The 27,099-nt window shown below is 44.5% G+C and overlaps 1 protein-coding gene across 4 annotated transcripts in view; it reads right to left on the reverse strand.

The window, feature by feature from the left end:
- The window catches only part of CACNA2D1 (calcium voltage-gated channel auxiliary subunit alpha2delta 1), a 333,903-nt gene that overhangs the window by 298,083 nt on the left and 8,721 nt on the right, over positions 1-27,099 (reverse strand). The window lies entirely within an intron of this gene.

Raw genomic sequence — 27,099 nt, forward strand, 5'->3', positions numbered from 1 at the left:
GGACTCACTTAACAACCGTGCGACTGGCTTTAAAACAGCAGTGATTCATTGAACAACAGGGGCAAGAAAGGTCGTAAAACGGGACGAAACTCACTTATCAATTGCCGAGGTTGGTGATAGAAATAGACAGAGAGAGGGACAGAGCTAGAGATTAGAGAAAAAGTGAGGCTGAATTTACATACAGAGAGAGAGAGAGAGAGAGAGAAGAAGAAGGAGAGAGAACGACTGATTATAGACAGAGATAGTATATGGTAGATAGATAATAGACAGATCGAAAGACAGACAGACAGACAGACAGACAGACAGACAGACAGACAGACAGACAAGATAAATAGAGATGTAGATATGATGATAGATAGATGGATAGATATGATAAATAATAGGTAGGTAGGTAGGGAGAGAGAGAGAGATAATATGTAGGTAAGTAAACAGGCAGGCAGAGACAGAGAGATTAGAAGAGAGAGATTAGACGAGAGACTGATTATATAGATGAGAGATAGCTAGTAGATATAGATAGATAGATAGATAGATAGATAGATAGATAGATAGATAGATAGATAGATAGATAGATAGATAGATAGATAGATAGATAGATAAAGAGAGAGAGAGAGAGAGAGAGAGAGAGAGACAGACAGACAGACAGACAGACAGACAGACACAGACAGAGACAGAGAGATAGACAGACAGACAGAGACAGACAGAGAGACAGAGATACAGATAAATGGATAGATGAGAGAGGGGAGTGGGAGAGAGAGAGAGAAAGAGGGGGGGGGAGTGCAGCTGTAGTAGTCATTACAAAGATTTCGCCATTCTCCCTATCCTGGAAAAGGACTATAATGTGGGGATTTAATTGGCCATGAATACCCTCAAGAGACCTTACAAGCGGATCAAGACATCACCAAGCACTGAGCAATCATATCTCCGGCACACGCCCATCCATCTTAGCTTACCAGGGTCAGTCGGTGTCAGGAATGGAAGTTTGATGGCCTTAAACAGATAAAGGGGCGCCTTTCAACCAAGCGTGGAAGAACCGTGCCTGGGTGACATCTTGATGAAGGTGTCTCCCTTTTCAAGGTTTTCTCATTCCTTAAAGGATAAGCTCTTCCCAGTAAAAACAGCAGAAATGACTGTTTGGGGTCAGCAATTGGCTGTTATCCAGTATTTCATTCATGGGGAAGACGCAGAAAATTCTCCTGCTAAATTTGTTTGTTTGTTTTTTCCTCAGTTGTGCCAATGAGATAAATCTTAAAAGAGTTTATCTTTATCATTTATTCGGTAAAACGCAGTGAAAGAAACCATCGTGGAGTACTTTCACTATATCTCATTAAACGTAGGAAATACGAAATTTGGGACTCTGTTCAGGAGTCCCGTGGATGGGGAAAGATGTAGAATGTTTTTAAAACCTCTCACGTAGGCCTAATTTTCCATGCCTCCTCGCCGTTCTGGCCACAGTGTTCCCTGATAAGAAATATGGAGGTGCTTTCCTTAACAGAGTTGGACAACAGGGCAAATCCTGAAGCTGAACCTCAAAGACGTTGTCTACCAAATGAGCAAGTTGCTTGCTGTTTCATTGGTTGATTGTTCTGTCAGAAAAATGTCTCCTTATTTCTAGGTTGATTCTCTCCTTGATCAGTTTCCATCCATTGTTCCTTGTCTTCCCTTCGGATGCCTTGGAAAATAGCTTGACCCCCTCCTCTCTGTGGCAGCCCCTCAAATATTGGAAGGCTGCTCTCCTGTCTCCCCTGGTCCTTCTCTTCACTAGACTAGCCAGGCCCAGTTCCTGCAACTGTTCATCAACCTCCAGTGAGGAAGCACTCATAATTTCTGGAGGCAAGCTGTTCCACAGATTCATTCTTCTCACTGTCATGAAAGTTCTCCTTAGTTCCAGGTTGCTTCTCTCCTTCATTACTTTCCATCCTTTGCTTCTTGTCCTGCCTTCAGGTGATTTGGAGAATAGGTGAGAACAATTAACCGGTGGAACGGCTTGCCTCCAGAAATTATCTAACCTATCCAAGGTTTGGTTAAGAGGGAGCTTCCAAACTCACACAGAACGTTGTTTTAGATAAGACTGGGGATGGGAGATAGGAAACATTTAAGATGAGTAATGCAAGCAAATTATCAGCAAACAGAGCTCAAGCCTTCAACTCTTCAAGATATAGGCTTGTTAGCAAAACAGATGCTGGTTTGTTTGTTCTTCCCCCACTGAGGTAGGCAGGACAAGAAGCAATGGATGGAAATTAACCAAGGAGAGAAGCAACCTAGAACTAAGGAGAAATTTCCTGACAGGGAGAGCAATCAATCAGTGGAACTACTTGCCTCTAGAAGTTGTGGGTGTTTCATACCTGGTGGTTTTTAAGAAGATATTGGACAACCATTTGTCTGACATGGTACAGGGTCTCCTGTGGCAGCAGGTGGTTGGACTAGAAAACCTCCAAGGTCCCACTCCTTTATTCTATATTCTAACTTATTTTCCAAAGCAACATAAGGCAAGGCAAGAAACAATGGGTGGAAACTAATCAAAACAGAAAAGCACATCTGGAATGAAAGTGAAACTTCCTACCCTGGCTTCCCTGAAAATAAGACCTCCCCGGATAATAAGCCCAGTTGGGCTTTTGAGCGCATGCGCTAAAATAAACCCTCCCTGAAAATGTTGCAACACAGCCGCAGCCATGAGGTGACCACACTCACCACCTCCTGCACCTCAAAAATAATAAGATTTCCCCAAAAATAAGGCCGAGCGTTTATTTCAGGAGTCAAAAGAAAATAAGACTCTGTCTTATTTTCGGGGAAACATGGTCAGTGAAGGCAATTAATGATTTCTTGCTCCTATGTCTTTACTAGTCCAGCCATGCCCAGTTCCTGTAACTGTAGACAGAAATTAGTGACTGAATATCAAAGAAAATGTATGGCCTTTTAAAGACATCTCTGAAACCTTAATAACTAGAAAAATAAATCTGAATCCATGGAATAGGTCCAGTCTGGAAAAAAAGGCAAGTTGTGGGAGCCGGACAAACAAAATCAATTTTTGATAATGATAGAATTGGCACTTGTCCCGAGCGATCCATCCAAACTTCCTTTGACTGAAAATGTGTATAATGGCTTCCTGTAACAGCGTCTGTGACCTCCACAAATGCTTGGGTGAGGTGCTCCGTCACTGGGCCGTAATAGCTTGTCTGGATTGTGTGAGAGAGCGCCAAGTGGAATAATCAGTCCACATTTTCTTAAGGCCACTGGGCGCGTCCCTTTGCATTTTTTTTTTTGAAAATAGAGCATTGGGAGGTGATTTGGTTCATCCCATGCCTCTTTGTGTTTTGTGACGAGCGGCTCTCACCTTCTTTCGGAGAAAACGTAAAACGTGGGTTGTGAATTATTCAGCTGCTTCTTTTGGAGAACTTTTTATCGGAAGTGTTTTTTACGCGCATGAGAAAGGTCTTTGTTGTTTGACACTGGAAAGATTAGCAAAAATGTTTAAGAATAAATCAGCTTAAATGTAGGAAATGTCACCAACTACCAGGAACATATTATCATATGTGGTGGACATGTAGGGACGCAAAAAGCTATTGGGTTAAAATGCAATCATGGTTAGAGAAAATGATACATCAGCCCATAGAATTTAAGCCAGGGATATTCTTATTGGGCATTCTACCAGAGAAATATGCTAAAGAAGACTCACATCTGATTGTACAAATAATAACAGCAGCTAGAATTGGATTTGCACAAAATTGGAAAGCAGACAAAACCCCATCAGAAGAAGAGATAATAAAGAAGATATTAGATTGTGCAGAAATGAATAGATTGGCATTGAGAATAAAGGACAAAGAGGAATCAGTGTACTACAGGGCACTGGGGCAATTTTATGATTGGCTTGAAAAAAGATACAAATAGAAAGAGAAAGGAACAAAGCACAAAACAAATAACTTAGAAGACACATTATTCAATCAGGGGGAGGGGAAATAAGAAAGTATGAAAATGTAAATATACAGGCGGAAAATGATACGAATTGACAAATGTTAAATAGCATTTATAAGAATGTATATGTCAGGCCTGCAGTTATATTCCTTTTTAGGATCTTTGGCCTCCCACACTCTCTATTATTTCATTATGCTGTTTCATTAGTGTAGTAATTGGGAGGGGGGAATAGAAAGGAGTAGAATCGTGGAATGTGTTGTTGTCATTCTTTTCTGGAAGCCTCTTTGTCTTCACACCTCGACACCTGACCGGAACCAGCTGGGTGGAGATGCCAGCGTGGAAGAAGAAGATTGGGCCATGTGATGGATTTATGGGTGTGGGGATAAGATCATGAACTTTCAACTGGGTGGAATCCCAGGAAGTTCCTCAGATTTGGGATTGTTTCCCCAGATGTGCCAACATGTCTGTCTTATTAAATTGGAACTTTAAGGATAGCTTTGCCTTGGACTCTGATTTAATTCTGCATGACATTTGGAACGCTGACAGTATATTTAAGAATGAATTGGAAAGGAAAAATTTTTAAAAAAAAACTTTTTTTCAAAAGAGAAAAGTCTTTGTGGCTTGCAGAATTCCCTGGCAATTGTCCACCAGATTTGGTGTTTTGAAAAACTTTGGGTTGGAAAGTGTTACTGCTTAAGGATGAAGGCCAGGGATGGCTATCCTTTTTGTCATCGCGTGCTGAAACTACGCGCCTGCCAGCACCCATAATGCAATGCATGTGACACAAACACACCTCACATGCCCCGCCCCCCTATGCATGCGCATGTGACCCCCTCTGTGTTTCCCCTCCCCCCCACGCATGCACCCATGAACCCCTCCGTGCCCTATTTTGGGCCTAGTAGGTCTCCCTGCAGCCTCCTGGGACCAAAAACGGGTTGTGGGGGGCCATGCTGCCCCCACCCCTGCACATGTGTGTGTGACCCCCGCACCCACGCGATGCACGCGCATTCAGGTCCTAGATGCGCCCCGCCTCCCACGCATGCACAGCAGAGACCCCAAAACCAGCTGGCCAGCAAGAGGCAGGCACGCATGCACGGTGGAGCTGAGCTGGGGCGACGGCTCATGTGAGGCTCTGCATGCCACCTGAGGCAGGCCTGCCATAGGTTCAGCCATCACAGGTGTAGGCAATAACACTTTAATGCCACTGTTTGAGTTGGGGATTGGATTAAAAGACCCCCAAGGTCTAAACTAATCAAGGAGAGAAGCAACCTAGAACTGAGGAGAAATTTCCTGACAGTTGGAACAATGAACCAGTGGAACTCCTTGCCACCAGAAATTGCGAATGCTCCAACACTGGAAGCTTTTAAGAAGATGTTGGATAGCCATTTGTCTGAAGTGGTGCAGGGTTTCCTCCCTTAGCAGGGGGTTAGACTAGAATAGCAGTCACCAACTGGTGGGCCATGGACCACCGGTGGTCCACGATAAATTTTGGTGGTCCCTTAATCATCGTTGTTGCTCTTCTCTGCACTCTTTCTAGAGTCTCCACATCTTTTCTACATTGTGACAACCAAAACTGAATGCAGGATTTCAAGTGTGGCCTTACCAAGGCATAATAAAGTGGTATTAACCCTTCACGTGATCTTGATTCTATCCCTCTGTTGATGCAGCCTAGAACTGTGTTGGCTTTTTTGGCAGCTGTTGGCTGGCTCCTATTTCAATGGTTGTCCACTAGGACTCCAAGATCCCTCTCCCAGTTACTACTATCGAGCAAGGTACCACCTATACTGTACCTGTGCATTTGGTTTTTCTTGCCTAAATATATCATATATATGATATGTTATTATATTGTATGTTATTATATATGTTATATTATGTTATTATAATGTATTATGATATTTATGATTTGTCATATATCGTATATATATATATATATATATATATATATATATATATATATATATATATATATATATATATATATATATATATATATATATATGAATGATGTGGTGTGATGTGATACGACACGACACAATACAATATAATACAATACAATGCAATACAATATGATAAAATAAAATATAAAATAAACAAAACAAAACGATAAAGCAAGAAAGTTTAAAACTCTACTCCCTATGCCCATAAATTGAATCCCTGTATTAAAATCCTCCATTTATAAAATCAGATCTGGATTTCCAAATAAGCGAAGTTGCATTATTATTATTGCCGTCATTAACATTTATCCAGGTAAACTGCTTCTCCTCGAGACGATAAAAGTAGGGGAAGTCTTCACAACAAAGCAAAGCTTCCACACACTTCCAGCCCAGCTTGTGTCAACACAAGGCGGGGACCGCAAGGCGAAAACGCACAACCCAGCTTTTGTCCATCAAAGGGCTTCCCCTTGTAGCGGGCAGCGCACGGCCATTCACTCACACGACCCCTTGAAAGGAGCCTTTAAGAAGGGGGAAGCAACTGGTTGACTACAACATGATTAAGCTACTTTGAGTAGTGATCTACTCAATCTGCCATCTGACCTTTCCCCCCGTGGGCTATCTAAACAACCGTCCTGGGAACAAAACCTTTTTTGTACCCCCGTAGCTGTTTATACCCTTGAAAACACAGCTCGCCTGGAAAGGATGAATGGCTTGCCAGCCCCTTGTCAAGAAAACAACACAAAGGATGACAGAGGAAGGACCAGCGAAGGGACGTAGCTGCAAATCACGGATTGGAACGAGGGCCGACTCAATCCCCCCCTCCCCATCTTTGCAACCTGAAAATATTCTTCAATAAATCCTTAGAATAATTGGTTAAACTTTTGTATGCCTGCTGCCTGAACGGGATGACGTGATGGTCTGAATGTGTACATCTAATTTATTTCTTCCGCTACAGGAAGTCCTTGACTTATGAACACAATTGGGAAAACATTCCCGCGTCAAAATTCAAGGGGTTTCGAATCAATCGAGTACTGAGGGACCCTGGTAAATTAAATCCCATAAACACAGGTTTGAAGAGTGACTCTTTCCCCGACTTTTGCAGATGTTATACAGGTAGCCCTTGACTTGTGAATTGAGCCAGGAGAAGGAGGAAGAGGAAGAGGGAGAGAAAGAGGAGGAGGAGGAAGGAGGAGGAGGAGGAGGAGGAGGAGGAGGAGGAGGAGGGAGGAGGAAAAGAAGGAGGAGGAGGAGGAGGAGGAGAAAGAGAAGGAGGAGGAGGAGGAGGAGGAGGAGGAATAATAATAATAATAATAATAATAATAATAATAATAATAATAATAATAATAATAATAATAATAATAATAATGGTAGAGGAGGGAGGAGGGAGTGGTAGAAGAAATAATAATAATGATGGTGGTGGTAGAGGGAGGAGGAGGAGCAGAAGCAGAAGGAAGAAGAAGAAGAAGAAAGAAGAAGGAGGAGGAGGAAGAAGAAGAGGAGGAGGAGGAGGAGGAGGAGGAGGAGGAGGAGGAGGAGGAGGAGGAGGAGGAGGAGGAGAGGAGGAGGAGGAGGAGGAGGAGGAGGAGGAGGAGGAGGAGGAGAAAGAGAAAGAGAAGGACTCTAGCTAATTCCCCTAACTGAGCTAACTGGAGACTTCAATGATTTAATCAATTATATTCTCCCTGAGTTCAGGGCTCCTACAGCACTCAGAGTGAGGCTGGGGCCAAATTTTTAATTACCACCCTTGTTGACACAAATGGGAATCCATACAGGGCTCTTGTTTCCCGGCTGCACTACAATCTTCCGTCCTTCAGCAAGCTCCTTATAATTAGTGTCGTCCTACAACACAGGGCTTTTGTTGAAGCAAGCAAGGAGTAAAAAGAAATATTCGGGGGGAGGAGGAGCAGTGAAGAAAGAGCACTGAAACTCCAATGACGAGTAACAGGATTCGAATCCTATTTTAATTGTCTTTCCCAAGCAGTGTCCAATTCTCTAAATATATATACAGAGAGTCCTTGATTTACAAGAGCTCATTTAGCGACCCTTGGAAGTTTAAAAAAAGCACTGAAAAATGCAACCTGCAACCATTTTTCACACTTTTTTCACAACCGTGTTCCTAACTTAAGAACTGCAGTGAGTCCCTTAACAACTGTTGTTGTGGCCCGCCAGTTGCCAGTAGAGCTGGCAGCAGACTGAGACGGTGAGGAGGTTGGGGAGAGCTTGGGACACCAGTTCTGGAGTTTGGGGGAGGCTCTGATAGATGCTCAGTGCCAGACGCAGAGATAGAGTCAGGGCCGTCCGACATTTCCCAGCCACCGGAGAAGCAGCTGCCTTTGGAGGCTGAGATGAGTAAGGAGGAAGAATAGCTGGGACCTGTTCCAGATGCACGTATGCGCAGAGCTGTTAGGAGAGGAGAACAACTGAGGACAAGGAGTCGACCCTGGAAGCAAAGCACACATGAATGCTTAATGGCCCCTTCCTGGCTAGGGAATAAATTGAAGGAAAGGGGAGTGGTTGTCGTAGGAGACAACAGTTCGTATTTCTGAAGGTTTTGCTCATGCGTTTTGTGCCACAAAGACTGCTTTGCTAGAACTTAATTTGCAGCCTTTCGACTGGGAGCTCATGGCCTTGAAATTATCGCAAGCAACTGATAAGGTCTGTACTGTAGTTAACTCCCTGCAGGACTCTCGCCTGGACTTTTTGGTGGTGAATGTCATTAATTCACAGGAGGTAAATAAAGAGGGTTTTTTTGTGACAAGAAGTCTGTTTCTTGTTTTTCCTAAGGTTGGCTCAGAACAACTGTGGCCAGAAAGGTTGTAAAATGGAGGAAACCCCCCCCCCTTTAACAAATGTCTCACTTAGCAACGGAAATTCTGGGTTCCATTAAGGTCGTAAGTTTATCTGTGCTATTCAAATCGCAGGTTCTAAGCCTGTGTTGTGATTGCTCATTGGATGGAGAAGAAATGAGCTCTTCTGGTTCAAATGAAAGAAGATGGAATTTCTTCAGTGTCAGCTTCATGTTGCTTAAGCCATTAAAATGTACGAGTGAAGATTTTAATTCACTCGCATAACATTTATATGGAAATAAGATGTTGGCCAAATGTCACCTTAATGGGTTTAACTGATTTATGCTTTAATTGGGGGACCTGAAAAAAGAGCTTAAATTTAATTTAAGATTTATTCATTGCTGGGAGGGGGGAGGGAATCAGAAGAGTAATATTTATACTAAGTTTTCCTGAAATGGCTGAGAGAAATGTTTTATTTTCATTTTTTTTAAAGAAAGATAATCCAGAGAAAGCACTTAAGGAACGTATTAAAACTATTACAGCAAAATGCATTAGCTCGTATCCTATGCCGCAGCTACAAACCCAGGCCTCTGTTAAAAGAAACGAAGAAAATGTGGAGGTCTTAAAAATGAGTAAAATAGATCATTTTCAAGACCCACCTGTTCCAATTGGCTGGCCTAGCCCATTTATAGTCCCATCTTTATCCTCCTGGCAATTATTTTATTTTGGGGTAGTTTTCTAGGGGTAGTTTTTAATGTATTTCTAATTTTTAATCTTAATTGTTATTGTACAGTTTGTATGCCGCCGCCTCCATCTATATTTATCTGTATCTATATTGTGTTTTTAAAAATGACTGTACACCGCCCCGAGTCTCTTTGGAGAGAGGGTGCGGTTTATAAATTAAATAAAAGTAAAGTAAAAGTAAAGTATTTTTATTTTCCTGGAAACCCTTTCCACCTACGTTCCACATTTCTCAAAAAATTCTATCCCCAAATACATCGAGATTTACATAACCCTTTCTACTTATTTCCACATTTCTCAAAACATTCTACAGAAAAGTGGAAATTTATATTTGGATGGAAGATGGAAGATGGAAGATGGATGGATGGATGGATGGATGGATGGACAGACAGAGCTAGATAATAGATGGATATAGATGATAGATAGATAGATAGATAGATAGATAGATAGATAGATAGATAGATAGATAGATAGATGATAGATAGATAGATTGATAGATGATAGATAGATAGATAGATAGATAGATAGATAGATAGATAGATGATAGATAGATAGATTGATAGATGATAGATAGATAGATAGATAGATAGATAGATAGATAGATAGATAGATAGATAGATGATAGATAGATAGATAGACAGACAGACAGACAGACAGACAGACAGACAGACAGACAGACAGACAGACAGACAATAAATAGATGGATGGATGATGGATGGATGATGGATGGATGGATGGATGGATGGATGGACGGACGGACGGACAGACAAACAGACAGACAGACAGATAATAGATGGATGGACGATAGATGGATGGATGGATGGATGGATAGATAGATAGATAGATAATAGAGGGATGGATGATAGATAAGACAGACAGATAGACAGACAGACAGACATGGATAGATAGGGAGAGGGAGCGAGAAGACAGACAGACAGCTTAAATTGACTTATTGAACTCAGAGGAGCATAAATGGATAATTAGCCGTGATGAGTATAGATCTCACGTGGTTTAAATCCAGAAGAATTTCACGTAAGTCACTCCTTTGTCGGGATATGGCCATATGGTTGCAAATTTTTTCTCTATCTATCCTATGATGTCATGTCTGGCACACACCCTCACTGTTTTCTCAATTCCTTTTATTTGTTAAAAAGCAAGGAAACCTCGCCCTTCCATTTAAAAAAAAACCTTCGCATTATTTCTCCAGAAATAAACAATTTACCAATTGGTAAAATTGGTATCAGGTAAAACCAATTTACCTGGGTTTCTTTTAAAGAGCTTTGCAAACGCCTATTAATTGGTTTCTATATGAAGCCTGTAGCTGGCATGTCTGCTGCGTAAATTTAAGAGGTCTCTTCAGTTGAGGATTGGAATGGATTAGTGACCAAGAAACAATATACATTCACAAAACAAAACACTTCTTGATGTACGTAAGCCTCACGCCTTCCTAGTATAAATATTGATTGGGATTATTTCTTTTAAGTATTAGTTTATGGCAGCCCTTTTGAGACTCTATCGAAGCAAAATCGGTTTGAACAAGTAGAATAGAAAAGTTAGGAGGACGTTGGACTTTGGATGCTGGAGAAAAACTCCTCAGAATTACAAGGACAGCCGAGAAAACCAACTTAAAGGATCGTTGTCCACTCACCCACAATTCTCCTTCAAGGCATGAATTTCCAGGCTCAAATTATCCTATTTTGGATACATTATGCAAAAAGGAGAATATTTGCAGCTCAGGATTGAGAGGAGGGGGCCCTTGGTGCTCTGAGCTTGGTTGTTTCCTTGCAGACATTTCATGACCCAATTAGGTAACATCATCAGTGCTAGAAGGGAGAGGGAGGAGGACTGTGGGATCCTTGGTGCTCTCTGAGTTTGGTTGTTTTCTTGCAGACGTTTCATTACCCAATTAAGTAACATGCTCAGTGCGCTGGTTGAGAGCTGGCCTCAAAGACTCTTAGCTAACAACCGGCCTTTAGAGTCCTAACGATCAGGTGACTGCAAAGAATATAAATCCTTCCATTCCCCATCGGTCAGTTAGAACTTGAGTGAGGATCGAAACGTTTTCAAAGTTTTTTTTAAAAGCCAAGAAAGTCTGATTGCCTTTTAGAACAGGGGTGTCCAAACTTGAGAACTTTAAGACTTGTGGACTTCAACTCCCAGAATTCCTCAGCCAGCATGGCTGGCTGGGGAATTCTGAGAGTTGAAGTCCACAAGTCTTAAAGTTCCCAAGTTTGGACACCCCTGTTTTAGAAGAAGCACCTTAAGATCACGGATATGATTTGCTTTTTTTTTTTCCTTTGGATTTCAGCCCACTGTTTACTTTCTGTCTGGCTTCTAAATCAGTCTCCCCGCCACTCCTTCTGTTTTTTTCTATGACTTATAAATTCGGTTAGATGCTCTGACCTTATCAGAAAGCCAAGGCCAAATCAGAATGTTTTTTAAAGAAGTTATGCATTTAAAAGGAACAGCACCGTCTGGAGTGCAGCTGCTCTTTTTTTAAAACCACAGAAACTGTCAAGAGTTTGTTGCAGAAAAATCAAATCCAGAAAGCACACACGGATAACCGATTCAGCTGGATTCATTAACTTCTTTATATACATAATAATAGATGAATCAATGGACAATACCAACAGGTGGTTCTCCCAAGCAAACACAAGGCAGGAGAGCTACAGGCAAACACAAGCCGTTAGCTTCATTTCAGCAGACAAGCCCATATAGACTGCTAGTTTACTTCTCAGAGCAGCAGACTGCTTAAGTTTCAGTTTCAATTCTCTGCACAGACTCAGATCTGTTTAAGCTCCCATTGGCTGACTTAGTTGCCACACCTATTCATTGGCTGACCTTGTTCCCATGTCTCTTTCCAGTCATGAATAGTTGCACGGTGGTTTAAGAACTAAACACTGTGGAATTACGACAAAAGCACAACTTTCCCATCCATCCCTTCTTTCCTCGCACCAAATACATTTTCATCCGGCTTCTTTAAGTCTCAATTATGCCAACGGCTTAAATTATTTGCTTTCAAGGTCAATCAGTGGGAAAAACAAGAGACGGGACCTTGATACATGACAGAATTGCCGAGAGGGGAAATCAAATCAGATCCTACACTCTAAATGTTATTAGGACTGATAAAAAAAGCCAATAAGAAATATTATCCATCAGAAATTAGTTACCAGAGGGATAAGCGGATTGGTTTCTTTTGGCAAAAGTTTGACTCCATCTTCTTTGTGGCAGCCCCTGAGATATTGGAAGACTGCTATCATGTCTCCCCTGGTCCTTCTTTCTCTTAAGCTAAACATACCCAGTTCCTGCAACCGTTCTTCATATGTTTTAGTCTCCAGTCCCCTCATCCTCTTCGTTGCTCTTCTCTGCACTCTTTCTAGAGTCTCCACATCTTTTTCACATTGTGGCGACCATAACTGGATGCCGTATTCCAAGTGTGGCCTTACCAAGGCATTATAAAGTGGTATTAACACTTCACGTGATCTTGATTCTATCCCTCTGTTGATGCAGCCTAGGACTGTTTTGATTCGGCTCTGATTTGCAAATAACCGTTAATTGAGGCCAAGCCGATCCATTGGCAATCATTTCTATTTACAGCCGAGGCCGGCTAAATATTTACCAGGGTTGTGTAAGGCAAAGAATTGAAAGTATCTCAGGTATTAGCAAGATTCGACGGCTGTGTGTGTGCAATCCCTTCTAAAATTAGCTCTTGAATCTCTGCGGTTTCATTTGCTAGGGGCAGGGCCCATGTGAGGAAGGTAAATTGAACAGGACTTGTGAAACGCAACTCAAGGATCTGACAGAGAATTATTTTAATCGCTGAATCAACTGAGTCACAATAGAGCTGGAAGGGACCTTGAAGGTCTTCTAGTCCAACCCTCTGCTCAAGCAGGAGACCCTATACCATTCCAAACAAAGCTTTGTCCAATATCTTCTTTAAAGACTTCCAGTGTTGGGGCATTCACCACTTCTGGAGGCAACTTCTGTTCCACTGATTCATTGTTCTCACTGTCAGGAAGTGTCTCCTTAGTTCTAAGTTGCTTCTCTCCTTGATTAGTTTCCACCCATTGCTTCTTGTTCTACCCTCAGGTGCTTTGGAGAATAGTTTGACTCCCTCTTCTTTGGGGCAGCTCCTGAGATATCGAGACACTGCTATCATGTCTCTCTTAGTCCTTCTTTTCATTAAACTAGACATATTCCCAGTTCCTGCAACCGTTCTTCATATGTTTTAGCTGGAGGGAGGGAAGGAAGGAAGGAAGGAAGGAAGGAAGGAAGGAAGGAAGGAAGGAAGGTAGGTAGGTCAAAGTTAGCCTTAGTTTAAGGGTCCTCATAAGAGGTTGGGTTGGGTTGGGTTGGGTTGAGTAGGATTTCGGTTGGGTAGGGTTGAGTAGGGTAGATATCTAGATTTTCTCTAGATTGCCCAAATCCTGCAACTGTTTCTTCATATGTTTGTCTCTGGGCCTTTAATCATCTTAGTTGATTAAATCTAAGGTTCATTTTATTCATTCTTAGCTATGTTTTCCAATAGTATATTCGAGACATACTGTATATCATTTTTGGGGGGGAGGGGACATTTTTTCTAATAAAAAGCCGATTACAAACAGTTACTTTCAGGAACTGGGTATGTCTAGTTTAGTGAAAAGAAGGACTAGGGGTGACATGATGGCAGCCTTCCAATATTTGAGGGGCTGCCCCAAAGAAGAGGGAGTCAAGCTATTCTCCAAGGCACCTGAGGGCAGGATAAGAAGCAATGGGTGGAAACTGATCAAGGAGAGAAGCAACCTGGAATTAAGGAGAAATTTCCCAACAGGGAGGACAATTTACTTGTCTCCAGAACTTGTAAGTGCTCCATCGCTGGTGGTTTTTAAGTCAAGACGGACAGCCAATTTGTCTGAAATGGCATAGGATCTCCTGCTTGAGCAAGGAGTTGCACTAGAAGATCTCCAAGGCCCCTTCTGACTATGCCATTTCAGACAAGTGGCTGTCCAGCTTTTAAAGCTGGATGCAAAAACCGCAGCTGGGAAAATGAACACAGAATACAGAATAAACCCCAGATGTCTGAGCTCACACACGCCACACACACACACACACACACACACACACACACACACACACACACAGTGGCGCCTTGTCTGGGAATTTAATGTTGACTTTGAAGCACTAATGGAAAAAGGACATTGTTAATGCTCATTACAGGATACATCCATCAATGCGCTCTTAAGTTGTGCAGAAGGAAGATCGCAATCTTGGTTCCCCACGCGATTCCGCCCTCGTCCTTTCCCTGAAATTAAGTTTTATCATTTATCCTGATCGCACTGCACAAATGATCGAAAACGGCTAAAATAAAGACAGCAGGAAACGTTGCCGGAGAGAATATTTCGCTTGAACCGGTAGTAAAAAATGCTTTGAAAAGGTTTTTTTAAAAGGTCTGACAATCAGCTGTGCAACAATCAGCTGTGCCTGATTGTTTGTGAGGTTGCTGCTTGTTGCAGGGGCCATTTTGTGTGAAGCCCAGCTGCTTTTGCATTGTGTGTGACGCAGTTGTGTAGCTTTTGTGTTGCTTTTGTGTAGTGTGATAGTCTTTGAGCTCTCTGTGACTCTGTGGGGAACCTGTTTGCTGCAGGGGACGTTTTCTGTGAAGTGCAGCTGCTTTTGCATTGTGTATGAGTCAGTTGTGCAGCTTTTGTGTTGTTTTTGTGTAAAGTGTGATAGTTTGTTTTTGAGCTCTCTGCGACTCTGGTGAGGTCCCTGCTTGTTGCGGGGGGGGGGACATTTTGTGTGAAGTCCCGCTGCTTTTGCATCGTGTGTGAGTCAGTTGTGCAGTCACGCCCACCCGGTCACATGACCACCAAGCCACGCCTGCCCGGTCATATTACCACCAAGCCACACCCACCAAGCCATGCCCACAGATCCAGTACAGAAAATTTCTGAATTTCACCACTGGAAACAAACATCTGAAAGAAATTGACCTGGCCCCTCTCCAAGCCTGATAAAAGTCGGCAATTGTGAACTCTCTTGAAAGACTGTGGGACAGGAAAGACTTTGCTGGAGAGGAATTCACTGTCCATTAAATAAAAGAGGTTTATTGGGATGAGGATTCAGCTTCGTGCTGTTGGGGAAGCCTCAGTCAGAACAATCCTCCTTAAAAAAGACCACCAGGTCTGAAAACCATCTCAACCAACCAACGAGAAATAAATTCTCGAGCTGGTGTTTGTAGGTTGCTGTCTGAACGAATTCACAAAGACAACAGCCAACACTGGAAGGATTATTTGAAACTCACAGCTGCCCAAAACACCAGAGCAGGCTTCATTCGACGCGCAACAGACAATATGCCCCAACTGGTTGCGTCCTTCAGCCAACCTTGGCCAACTCACAGTATTTCTTAACAACTGCTGCGTTCGGGGCATTTTTTTTTTATTTCTCCCACTTGTATCCCAAAAGTAGACAAGAGGCTATGAATAGACAGGTGCTTGGACAGACGCCAGTGAGCCCTTCAGCATTCCAGAGCTTAAGAAAAGATCTCCAATGCCTTTTCCCCACGCCAGTCCTTCTCTGAAAGTGTCCTTCTCGGCCAGGGTGTGACCTCTTCCACCATGTGTCAGGGATCCAAATAGCATCCAAAAATAAATCAGAGTCCAAGGCAAAGAATTGCTCCAAGTTCCCATTGATGAAGAGAGCCATGTTGGCACAACTGGGAAAACCTGAATCTGAAAGCTTCCCGGTTTTCTCCACCCAGTTGAAAGTTCAAGATCTTGCCCCCACACCCACAAGTCCATCCCATGGTCCAATCTCCCACTGCCACTCTGGCAGCTTCCACCCATCCAGTTCCGGTCAGATGTAGAGACAAAGGATGACCTTGGCTTCCTAGAAAGAATGTTGTTATGGCTACATATCACCCAACTCCGTATAATCCTCCCTCCCATTTTCCCACCATAGAAAATGCATAATAGAATAATGGAAAATGTGGCAGGCCTGACACCATGCTTGCTGTGGTGGGTTTTTTTTTCCTCCAAAGCAAATTCAGCCTCCATTCTTAGCAGAAGTATCTTCTGCGCCCAACAGCTGCACTCCAGGCATCCTAAAACCAGGGTTCCAGCCCCAGAGGAATCCACAGTCTTTCCCCACCAAATATGTGGGCAAATGCTCAACAATCCTAGCATAGCTGTGACTTAAGGTAGAGCATGTCCCGTTTCAGAGCAAAGGGCCCATCAGCTGTGGGGAAAATGGGCACACAGGGGAACAGCTTAAACCCCTAAGATAAGCAGGAGCAGCTGACTCCCTTCCTTGCTGCCAATGGGGAAGCCCCGGTGAAAAAGTCTGCTCAGTTTACAGGCAACGGCAAAGGTTCGCACAGTTGTCCCAACAGATGGATTTGCGTTCTCAGGGACAGTTACAAACTGCTTTGAACCACAAGGCTAAGCCGAGGAAAAACCAAATGCACAGATACAGTATAGGTGGTACCTAGTAGCAACTGTGAGAGGGATCTTGGCGTCCTAGTGGACAACCAATTAAATAGGAGCCAGCCGTGTGCAGCAGCTGCCAAAAAAGCCAACACAGTTCTAGGCTGCATCAACAGAGGGATAGAATCAAGATCACGTGAAGGGTTAATACCACTTTATAAGGCCTTGGTAAGGCCACACTTGGAATTCTGCATCCAGTTTTGGTCACCACGATGTAAAAAAAAGATACCGAGACTCTAGAAAGAGTGCAGAGAAGAGCAACAAAGATGATTAGGGGACTGGAGGCTGAAACACATGAAGAACGGTTGCAGGAACTGGGTATGCCTAGTTTAATGAAAAGAAAGACAAGTGGGGGGGAGACCATAGGGTCCTTGGTGCTCTCTGAGCTTGGAGATTTTCTTGCAAACGTTTCATGATCCAACTAGGTAACATCATCAGTACTTCATTGGGTAATGGAACGTCTGAAGGAAATCAACCAAGCTCAGAAAGCATCAAGAGAGCATCACTTCAGTATCTTCATTGTCGGTTCTGAGACAGGTTGTTCTATCTATTGTGATCAGTTTAGTCTTCTTTTATGTTTCTTCATATTCTCGCCTTCTTTTTCATTCCTGTCCCTGATTTCCTTAGCTGGAGTTTCCAGATCTTTGGCTTTTTTTCAGCTGTCAAAGTAGTGTCATTAGCATAGCAAACGATATTGATGTACTTTCCCCCAGCTATAAAGCCACGTTCCGTCTTTCAATCCAGCCTCCCTGGAGATATATTCAGCATACAGGGTGAATAAATAAGGAGAGAGAAAATACTTCTCAAGTGACTTGGAAAAGAGCTGGTTTCATCCTGTTATGTCCACAGAGCTCACAGGTTCAATAGCAATAGCACTTAGACTTATATACCGCTTCATAGTGCCTTACAGCTCTCTCTAAGCAGTTTAAGAGTCAGCCTCTTGCCCCCAGCAATCTGGGTCCTCATTTTATCCACATCCGAAGGAAGGAAGGCTGAGTCAACCTTGAGTCGGTGAAGGTCAAACTCCTGGCAGTGGGCAGAGTCAGCCTGCAATACTGCACTCTCACCACTGTGCTACCAGGAAGGAGAATGAGAAATGGAATAAGGAAGGGAGGGACATAGGAAAGGAAAGAAGGAAGGCAGGTTTACAGAGTCAGCCTATTACCCCCAACAATCTGGGTCCTCATTTTACCCACCTCAGAAGGTCAGAAGGCTGAGCTGTTCAGGATCAAACTCCTGCCAATTGGCAGAATTAGCTTGCAACACTGCATTCTAACCAGAAGGAAGGAAGGAGAAGGAAGGAAGGAAAGAAAGAAGGTTTACAGAGTCAGCCTCTTGCCCCCAACAAACTGGGTCCTCATTTTACCCACCTCAGGAGGATGAAAGCCTGAGTCAACCTTGAGCCTGGTGAGATTCGAACTGCCAAATTGCAGGCAGCCGGGAGTCAGCAGAAGTAGCCTGCAGTACTGCACTCTCACCACTGGGCCACCGCAACTCATCCTGAAATCGGTGTTTTTTATACTATAGGACACCATTGAACAGATAATTAATCAATTGAAAAATATCAAGGGACATTTTAGTATACACTTTCTATCAATCTTTCTTAATCTAATTATTTCTGACTCTTCATTCCATTCCCTATTCTATTCTATTCTATTCTATTCTATTCTATTCTATTCTGCATTCCATTCCATTCCATTTTCTATTCTATTCTATTCTATTCTATATTCATTCCAATATTCTATTCCATCCTTAATCCATTTCGATTCTATTTTCTATTCCATTCCATTCCATTCTTTATTCTATTCTGTTCTATATTCATTCCAATATTCTATTCTATTTTATTCTATTTTCTATTCTATTCTTTTTCAGTGCTGTTGTAACATTGGTCACTAAACAAACCATCGCAAGTTGAGAACTTTCTGTATTTTGACCTAGAATTTGTTTCCTTCTATTTCTTGTAGCTTTCCCTATCGGTTGTAAAAGCAGGTACGGTTCTCGCCGCGTGGTTCCTATTGTTCAAACCATTGGGATGTGGGTGTGTGGGTGTGTGTATGTCAGACTTTGCTCCCCGGCATTTTTGTAGCGAGTCCAAGCTAATTCTCGTGTGAGCCCCCCCCCCCACCTCCCTTCCCAGCTGCAGCAATGCTCTCATTCCAATAGCAATGTAGACAGATGGCAGAGGGTAGGGCAATTCGCCGGGATAAAATGCGCTAGACTGGCTGATTCAATGTTTCTGCAAACCCAATTAACTGGGTTAATTTATGGAGAAGAGGAAGTGGGGGGGGGGAGAAGAAGAAGAAAACAAGCTACAAATCAAATTTGGCCCCTACAGTCTACACAGACATAAGCCTCTGCGGGATTGTTTGGCATCGATCTAGAAATGACACCCATTCCAGATGTTTCTTCATCGTCTCAATTTCTCTTACAGGATTCAGTTTTCCGGGCATTTTCTAAGCCTGATGTTGGAAGAAATGTCCTTCTGGATTCAGTTCCAAGCCGGGGGGGGGGGGGAGAGAGACACTGGATTCATGGAAGCTGCTTGGAAAAGTGGTTTATTGATGGACAGGATCCCTTTGGGTTGAGATCCTGGGCAAAAAAGGCATCACACACTTTAAGATGTTGGGTGAAGGGAAAAATAAAAGGGGAGGGATGCTGAGAATTCCTTAGTTTTATACCCTCTCCTGTGCTTTGGACCTCCTGGGGCACAAGGAGAATATCCTGACTGGTTGCTGTCAGAGGTCACAGCTAGCTTTGTAAGTTGTCTGTGTGCTACGTTTGGTTGAAACTTGGTGGCTATGAAATGGGTCTGCCCGAAAGGGGTAGATCATTGTTATGTAGAATAGACTGGCTCAGGTCTTTAAGGGCCCTTTGACAAAGGTGGGGGCAGCCTCTCTGACTTTCTACTTCTCTTTTTAGGGGAATAATATTCCGCCCCTTTAAATATTTCCTAAAATATTTCATTTTCTTCGGAGGGGGGGTAGGTCTTAATTTCCAACAATGGATGAGGTCTCTGCTTGGGGAAATGTTAAGCTTTGGGGCCAAAGCTCTATAACTGGGGTGGCGAAACTGTGGCACACGGAGCCATTTCTGAGCGCACGCGAGACGTTGCTCTGTCAGCTCCAGCAGGCATGTGCCCGCTGGCCAGCTGATTTGGGGGCTTGATTTTCAGCCGTTTTTCTCCCTCCAGTGGGCAAAAAAAACGCCCTACGCACAAACCGGAAGTTTGGGAACGGACTTCCGGTTTGCGTGTTGGGCTGTTTTTCACCCTCCGGAGGCTTCAGGGAAGGGGGAAAACCTAGAAAACTCTGGGGAGGGCAGAAAACGGACCTACCGGCCCACCGGAAGTTGGAAAACTTGCAATTTCCAGCCTCCAGGGGGTAGGGGAGGTGGGGGGAGGGTCACGCGTATATGCGCAGGGGGCATGGTGCGAGGGGGCATTAAATTATGGGGTGGGCATGTGAGTGCGTGCAACAGCGCAGGCGCATGGGCTTTTGGCACCCGAAGCGAAGGTTCGCCATCTCTGCTCTTTAACAATGCTTTCTTTTCTTCTTTTAATTTAAGCCTATTTTTTTTCCCCCGTGGACGCGCACCAGGAATAAACCCAAAAGATAACAGAAAGACCTCATTATTTAAAGAGAAGACAAATGGCCACATCCAAGGCAACGCATGGTTACCTTCATGATACATGGCCGTTCCCCAGGGTGCCATCTGACACAATGAGTGTAATACAATTTGTTTTTGTACAATCGTTTCACCCTCCAGAGATACGTCTCATTTACTGTGAAATTAAGAACCTCGTCCGAGGGCTCTCTAACCATCCTTGAGTTTGCAGAAAGTGCCACCAGCATGAAATTGGATGCCACCACGAACTATCTTGTTATCTTGTCTCTAACCCTCTTCCTACCAGTGTTCTAACCCAGACTTCCTTCGTAGAAGCAAGAAGCAGACTCCTCACAAAGAAAACCCCCTCTTTATTTTTATTTATTGTTGTGTCCGACCCATTGCGACCCCATGGACCACATTCCTCCAGGCCTTCCTGTCCTCTACCATCCTCTGGAGTCCATTTAAGCTCATGCCGGCTGCTTTGGTGACTCCATCCAGCCACCTCCTTCTCTGCCGTCCCCTTCTTCTTCTTTTGCCCTCCATCAATCCCAGCATGAGGCTCTTCTCCAGGGAGTCCTTCTTCCTTCTCATCAGGTGGCCAAAGTCTTTGAGTTTCCCCTTCAGGATCTGGCTTTCTAAAGAGCAGTCAGGGTTGATCTCTTCTAAGACTGACCGGTTGGATGGCCTTGCAGTCCAAGGGACTCAATGCAGGAGTCTCCTCCAGCACCAGAGTTCAAAGGCCTCCATTCTTTGGCGCTCAGCCTTCCTTATGGTCCAACCTTCACAGCCATCCACTGCAACTGGGAAAACCAGAGCCTTGACTAGATGCACTTTTGTTGGCAGGGTGATGTCTCTCTATTTACACCTTTATTTACACCTCTTCATTTACCTCTTTATTTACACCTTTGTTTACTTTTTATTTACATCTTTATTTACCTCTTTATTTACATCTTTGGAATTAACTGCATTCACCAATGGAAAGTCCAGGCAAGAGCCTTGCAAGGAGTTAACTGAAGAAGTAGTCCTTATCAGCTCGTTATGATAAATACAAGGCTGTGAGCTACCAGCTGGAAGGCTGCAATTTAAGTCAGTTCAAACAGAGAACTAGACAAGCCTCAGTTCTGGCAAGGCAGTCTTGGTCACACAAAACACACAAGGAGCAAACTTTTCAGAAATACGAACTGTTGTCTTCTACGACAACCAAACAACTCCCCTTTCCTCCTATTTATTCCCCAGCCATGGGGGGACCAGTCAGTGTCCATGTTTGTTTTGCTTCCCGAGTTGACTCCTTGTCCTCCATTGTTCACCTCTCCTATCTGCTCTGCGCATATGTGCATATGCACATCTGGAACAGGCCCCAGCTGTTCTTCCTCCTCACTCATCTCTGACTCCAAAGGCAGCTGCCTCTCCGGTGGCTGGGAAATGCCGGACATTCCTGGCTCTATCTCTGCGTCCTATGCAGATCATTCATCAGAGATTTTCTCATAGAACTGGGGGAGGGGGGGTGTTTGTACATACCGTATTTTTCAGAGTATAAAATGCACCGGAGTATAAGACGCACCAAGATTTTGAAGAGGTAAATTAAACAAAAAAAGTTATTGCACTCTGTAGGCCTCCCAAACCCTCTGCATGCCTCATTTTTTGTGAAAAATGGGGCATGCAAGAGTTTGAGAGGTCTGCAAAGTGCTCGTGGAGGCAGGGGGGAGGCAAAAAGAGCAAAAAATGGCTCATTTTTCACAAAAATGGGCCTGTTTTTTGCCCCCCAAAAAGGGCATGCATAGCGTTTAGGAGGCTTGTAGAGTGCTCTTGTGGGCTGGGGGAGGGGACAAAAATGAGCAACAAATGACCCAATCGAAGTCAATCAATCAGAATAGAGTTGGAAGGGACCTTGGAGGTATTCTAGTCCAGCCCCCTGCTCAAGAAGGAGACTGTATACCATTTCAGACAAGTGTCTGGCCAGTCTCTTCTTAAAAGGCTCCAGTGATGGAGATGGACAGACGGACGGACGGACGGACGGACGGACAGACAGACGGACGGAAGGAAGGAAGGAAGGAAGGACGGAAGGAAGGAAGGAAGGAAGGAAGGAAGGAAGGAAGGAAGGAAGGAAGGAAGGAAAACAGCATAACAGAATAACATAGTTGGAAGGGACCTTGGAGTTCTTTTAGTCCAACCCCCTGCTCAAGGAGGAGACCGTATACCATTTCAGACAAGTGACTGGCCAGTCTCTTCTTAAAAGGCTCCAGTGATGGAGATGGACGGATGGACGGACGGACGGACAGAAGGAAGGAAGGAAGGAAGGAAGGAAGGAAGGAAGGAAGGAAGGAAGGAAGGAAGGAAGGAAGGAAAACAGCATAACAGAATAACATAGTTGGAAGGGACCTTGGAGTTCTTTTAATCCAACCCCCTGCTCAAGGAGGAGACCGTATACCATTTCAGACAAGTGACTGGCCACTCTCTTCTTAAAAGGCTCCAGTGATGGAGAAGGAAGGAAGGAAGGAAGGAAGGAAGGAAGGAAGGAAGGAAGGAAGGAAGGAAGGAAGGAAGGAAGGAAGGAAGGAAGGAAAACAGCATAACAGAATAACATAGTTGGAAGGGACCTTGGAGTTCTTTTAGTCCAACCCCCTGCTCAAGGAGGAGACCGTATACCATTTCAGACAAGTGACTGGCCAGTCTCTTCTTAAAAGGCTCCAGTGATGGAGATGGACGGACGGACGGACGGAAGGAAGGAAGGAAGGAAGGAAGGAAGGAAGGAAGGAAGGAAGGAAGGAAGGAAGGAAGGAAGGAAAACAGCATAACAGAATAACATAGTTGGAAGGGACCTTGGAGTTCTTTTAGTCCAACCCCCTGCTCAAGGAGGAGACCGTATACCATTTCAGACAAGTGACTGGCCAGTCTCTTCTTAAAAGGCTCCAGTGATGGAGATGGATGGACGGACGGACGGACAGAAGGAAGGAAGGAAGGAAGGAAGGAAGGAAGGAAGGAAGGAAGGAAGGAAGGAAGGAAGGAAGGACGGAAGGAAGGAAGGAAGGAAAACAGCATAACAGAATAACATAGTTGGAAGGGACCTTGGAGTTCTTTTAGTCCAACCCCCTGCTCAAGGAGGAGACCGTATACCATTTCAGACAAGTGACTGGCCAGTCTCTTCTTAAAAGGCTCCAGTGATGGAGATGGATGGACGGACGGACAGAAGGAAGGAAGGAAGGAAGGAAGGAAGGAAGGAAGGAAGGAAGGAAGGAAGGAAGGAAGGAAGGAAGGAAGGAAGGAAGGAAAACAGCATAACAGAATAACATAGTTGGAAGGGGCCTTGGAGTTCTTTTAGTCCAACCCCCTGCTCAAGGAGGAGACCGTATACCATTTCAGACAAGTGACTGGCCAGTCTCTTCTTAAAAGGCTCCAGTGATGGAGATGGATGGACGGACAGAAGGAAGGAAGGAAGGAAGGAAGGAAGGAAGGAAGGAAGGAAGGAAGGAAGGAAGGAAGGAAGGAAAACAGCATAACAGAATAACATAGTTGGAAGGGGCCTTGGAGTTCTTTTAGTCCAACCCCCTGCTCAAGGAGGAGACCCTGTACCATTTCAGACAAGTGACTGGCCACTCTCTTCTTAAAAGGCTCCAGTGATGGAGAAGGAAGGAAGGAAGGAAGGAAGGAAGGAAGGAAGGAAGGAAGGAAGGAAGGAAGGAAGGAAGGAAGGAAAACAGCATAACAGAGTTATGATGGAGCACCCACAACTTCTGGAGAAAACCCCCCAACAGTGTCCTCACTGTTAGGAAGTTTCTCCTTAAGTCTAGGTTGCTTCTCTCCTTGATTAGTTTCCACCTACTGCATCTTGTCTTGCCTTCTGGTGCTTTGGAGAATAAGTTGACTCCCTCCCCCTCTTCTTTGGGGCAGCTCCTCAAATACCGGAACACTGCTATAGAGAGGGGCTTTAAACCCCTGTGAAGCCGTATAGAAGTCTAAGTGCTATTGTTATCTTGCCCTCTTCTAGTCCTTCTTTTCTCCAGACTGACCAAGCCCAAATCCTTGCAAATTCCTACAGCCAGAAGGAAAATACTAAAGGGGGGAAAGGGCAAGCTGTTTCTCTCCTCTGGAGACCTACGTACAGAATCTCCTCCCTCTTGGGAGAATGCGAGCGGGGTCTTTTGATATATATATTCGAGACGCAGCCACTCACTCATCACTTGTTAAAAGCCCCGATTACAGTAAGTGGCCCGATAAACGTCCGCAATCATCCAATAACTTTAATGCCTGAACTCGCCACGATTCTTTCACACAGAGAGGCATGAGTCAAGCACAAAGCTGCAGAAGGAGTTAATCTGATCCTCATTTATCCAAGCTCCAACCACCTGTTACATCATTTCCCTTTCTCTCCCCATCCTTCAAGGCCTCTGGTAATTGCTCCGGGTGAGACAATACCCTCTCGCTCCAAGCCCAACGCAACGGCTTCATTGGAAAGACGTTGAGAACAGATACAACTAACCAACAGCCCAATTCAATGACAGCCGAGCTCATTCATTTTTCCCTGGCTTCCCCTCTCAGCCCTGACACAGATATCCCCCCCGCTGTGATATCAGGGCACCATGTGTCAGAGAGTGCAGAGGTCATAAATTAGGTGAGATGACACCATGGCATGGATGACGTCACTTGCTTCTCCTAGCCACGCGACCGGTTCCTCCTACGGATGTAACTTCATTTCTGTGCTATTCCTGTTTGAAACCTCCCACGTCACTCTAATGTACTCAGGCTTACTTTTTATAATTGGCTGATAACCGGAAGGCTGGGCTTAACCTGCCTAATTCTCTTGATCTCCAGCAGAGAAGCAGGACAATCCCATCCCTCTGATCCTATTAAAAAGAAAACACACAGACTTCGGCCACGCAGACATGGCTGGGGAATCAGTTTTACCGTACATAAACAAGAGATCCGTGAAACTCAGCAAAGATCAGGAGGAGACCGGGGTTTTTACAAGGCAAAATAGAGACGGTCCCCATTCACAAAAATTCACATGTAGGAGAAGAGCAGACAGGGGATGGAGTCAAGCAAGTTATAAGCCGAGAGTCATTACATTGCCACAAACAGTCAAAGTGCAAGAAAACTGGGAAGCTCTCAGATTCGGGTTAATGTCAGGGTTCCAAACAGCACCCAAAAGTAAATCAAGAGTCCAAGGCAAAGTTTTGCTCAAAGTCCCAATTTATGAAGAGAGCCATGATGGCACATCTGGGAAGACGTGAATCTGAAAGCTTCCCGGTTTTCCCCACCCAGTTGAAAGTCCAAGATCTTGCCCCCACACCCACCAGTCCATCCCATGGTCCAATCTCCCACTGCCATGCATGCAGTTCCACCCATCCAGTTCCAGTCAGGTGCAGAGGTGCAGAGACAAAGGATGACCTTGGCTTTCTAGAAAGAATATTGTTATGGCTACATATCATCTAACTCCGCACAATCCCACCATAGAAAATGCACAGTAGAATAATGGAAAGTGTGGCAGGCCAAAGATCCAAAAGAAAAGAGGGATGCAAGACTGACAGCCCTACTCCCAAAATAAGTCCTAATTAAGACCCCACCCCACTCCAGGGCGCATAGTAGGGATGGGGTGGGGTAGGGATGGGGTGATGGAGCTGCCCTCCTACTTACCTTCGGATAGTTGCAGCCAGGCCTCGCACATTCCTTCTGCAGCCAGCAGGACTTTCCTGAAGGCCTCTGTAGCCGATAGCAGATCTCTGGCTCAATCTGGAGCTCCTTTATCGGCTAGGAGGCCTTCGGGAAACCCTTGGCGGCTGCAGAAAAAGTACACAAAGATGTGCGAAGACAGGTTGCAACTATCCGAAGCCGAAGAAATTCCTGAAGGGATCTGACAGCAAAAAAGAGGAGAGGGGGTGACGCATGCAAGTCAGGTGAGTCAGTGCACCCCCAAACATCCCCACTCCCCCCCCCCAAAAAAAGACCTGGAGCTATTTTTGGTGGCAAAACAAATAAGGCAGGGTCTTATTTTCGGGGAAACACAGGTACAAGAATTTCCCCAGACTGGAAGGTTTCGTCGGGACACAACCAGATAAGGCTCCAGGGCAAATGTTTCCAAACTTTTCTGAATTGGTGGCGCTGCGTATTGGGGGGGGGACGGGTTGGTTTTGTGTGAGGGGTAGGCATCGGGGTGGGATTCTACCAGTTTAGATTCAATTCGGGCGAACCAGTAGCTCCGACGATCAGCTGAGAGCAAACCGGTTTGCTTGGCGATCAGGTGGGCCCACCTGCCTGGCCTTGTGCTCTACTGACCTATATTTCCTTTGTTTGAAGCCCAGCTGACAGGCGCGGCAGAGCGAAGTGGTTGTTACACCAGTTGAATCCCACCACTGTAGGCAAGCGTGCCCGACACTCACACGAGCGCTGGTGCCCACCGCTTGCATGAGTCGGGCTGCACACACGCCAGCAAGATATCCACATGGTCCAGTTGCAAGTCTACCACAGCCTGATAATGGGTCGGGGCCCACAGGTTTGGGACCCCTGCTCTAAGACATTCAAAGGGGCTGTTGGTCAAACCTCTTGTGGTTTTATGGAATGAATCCAGACTAATTCCCGGATTGATCCCTCCACCCTACTGGGACGGTTGCTCTCCAACAACAACGATAGCACAAGTGTGACATCACTTTGCCCCCGTGTCCCTCTCCA

The sequence above is a fragment of the Natrix helvetica genome, assembly GCF_964273705.1.
Source record: "Natrix helvetica genome assembly, chromosome: 6".
Classification (NCBI taxonomy): domain Eukaryota; kingdom Metazoa; phylum Chordata; class Lepidosauria; order Squamata; family Natricidae; genus Natrix; species Natrix helvetica.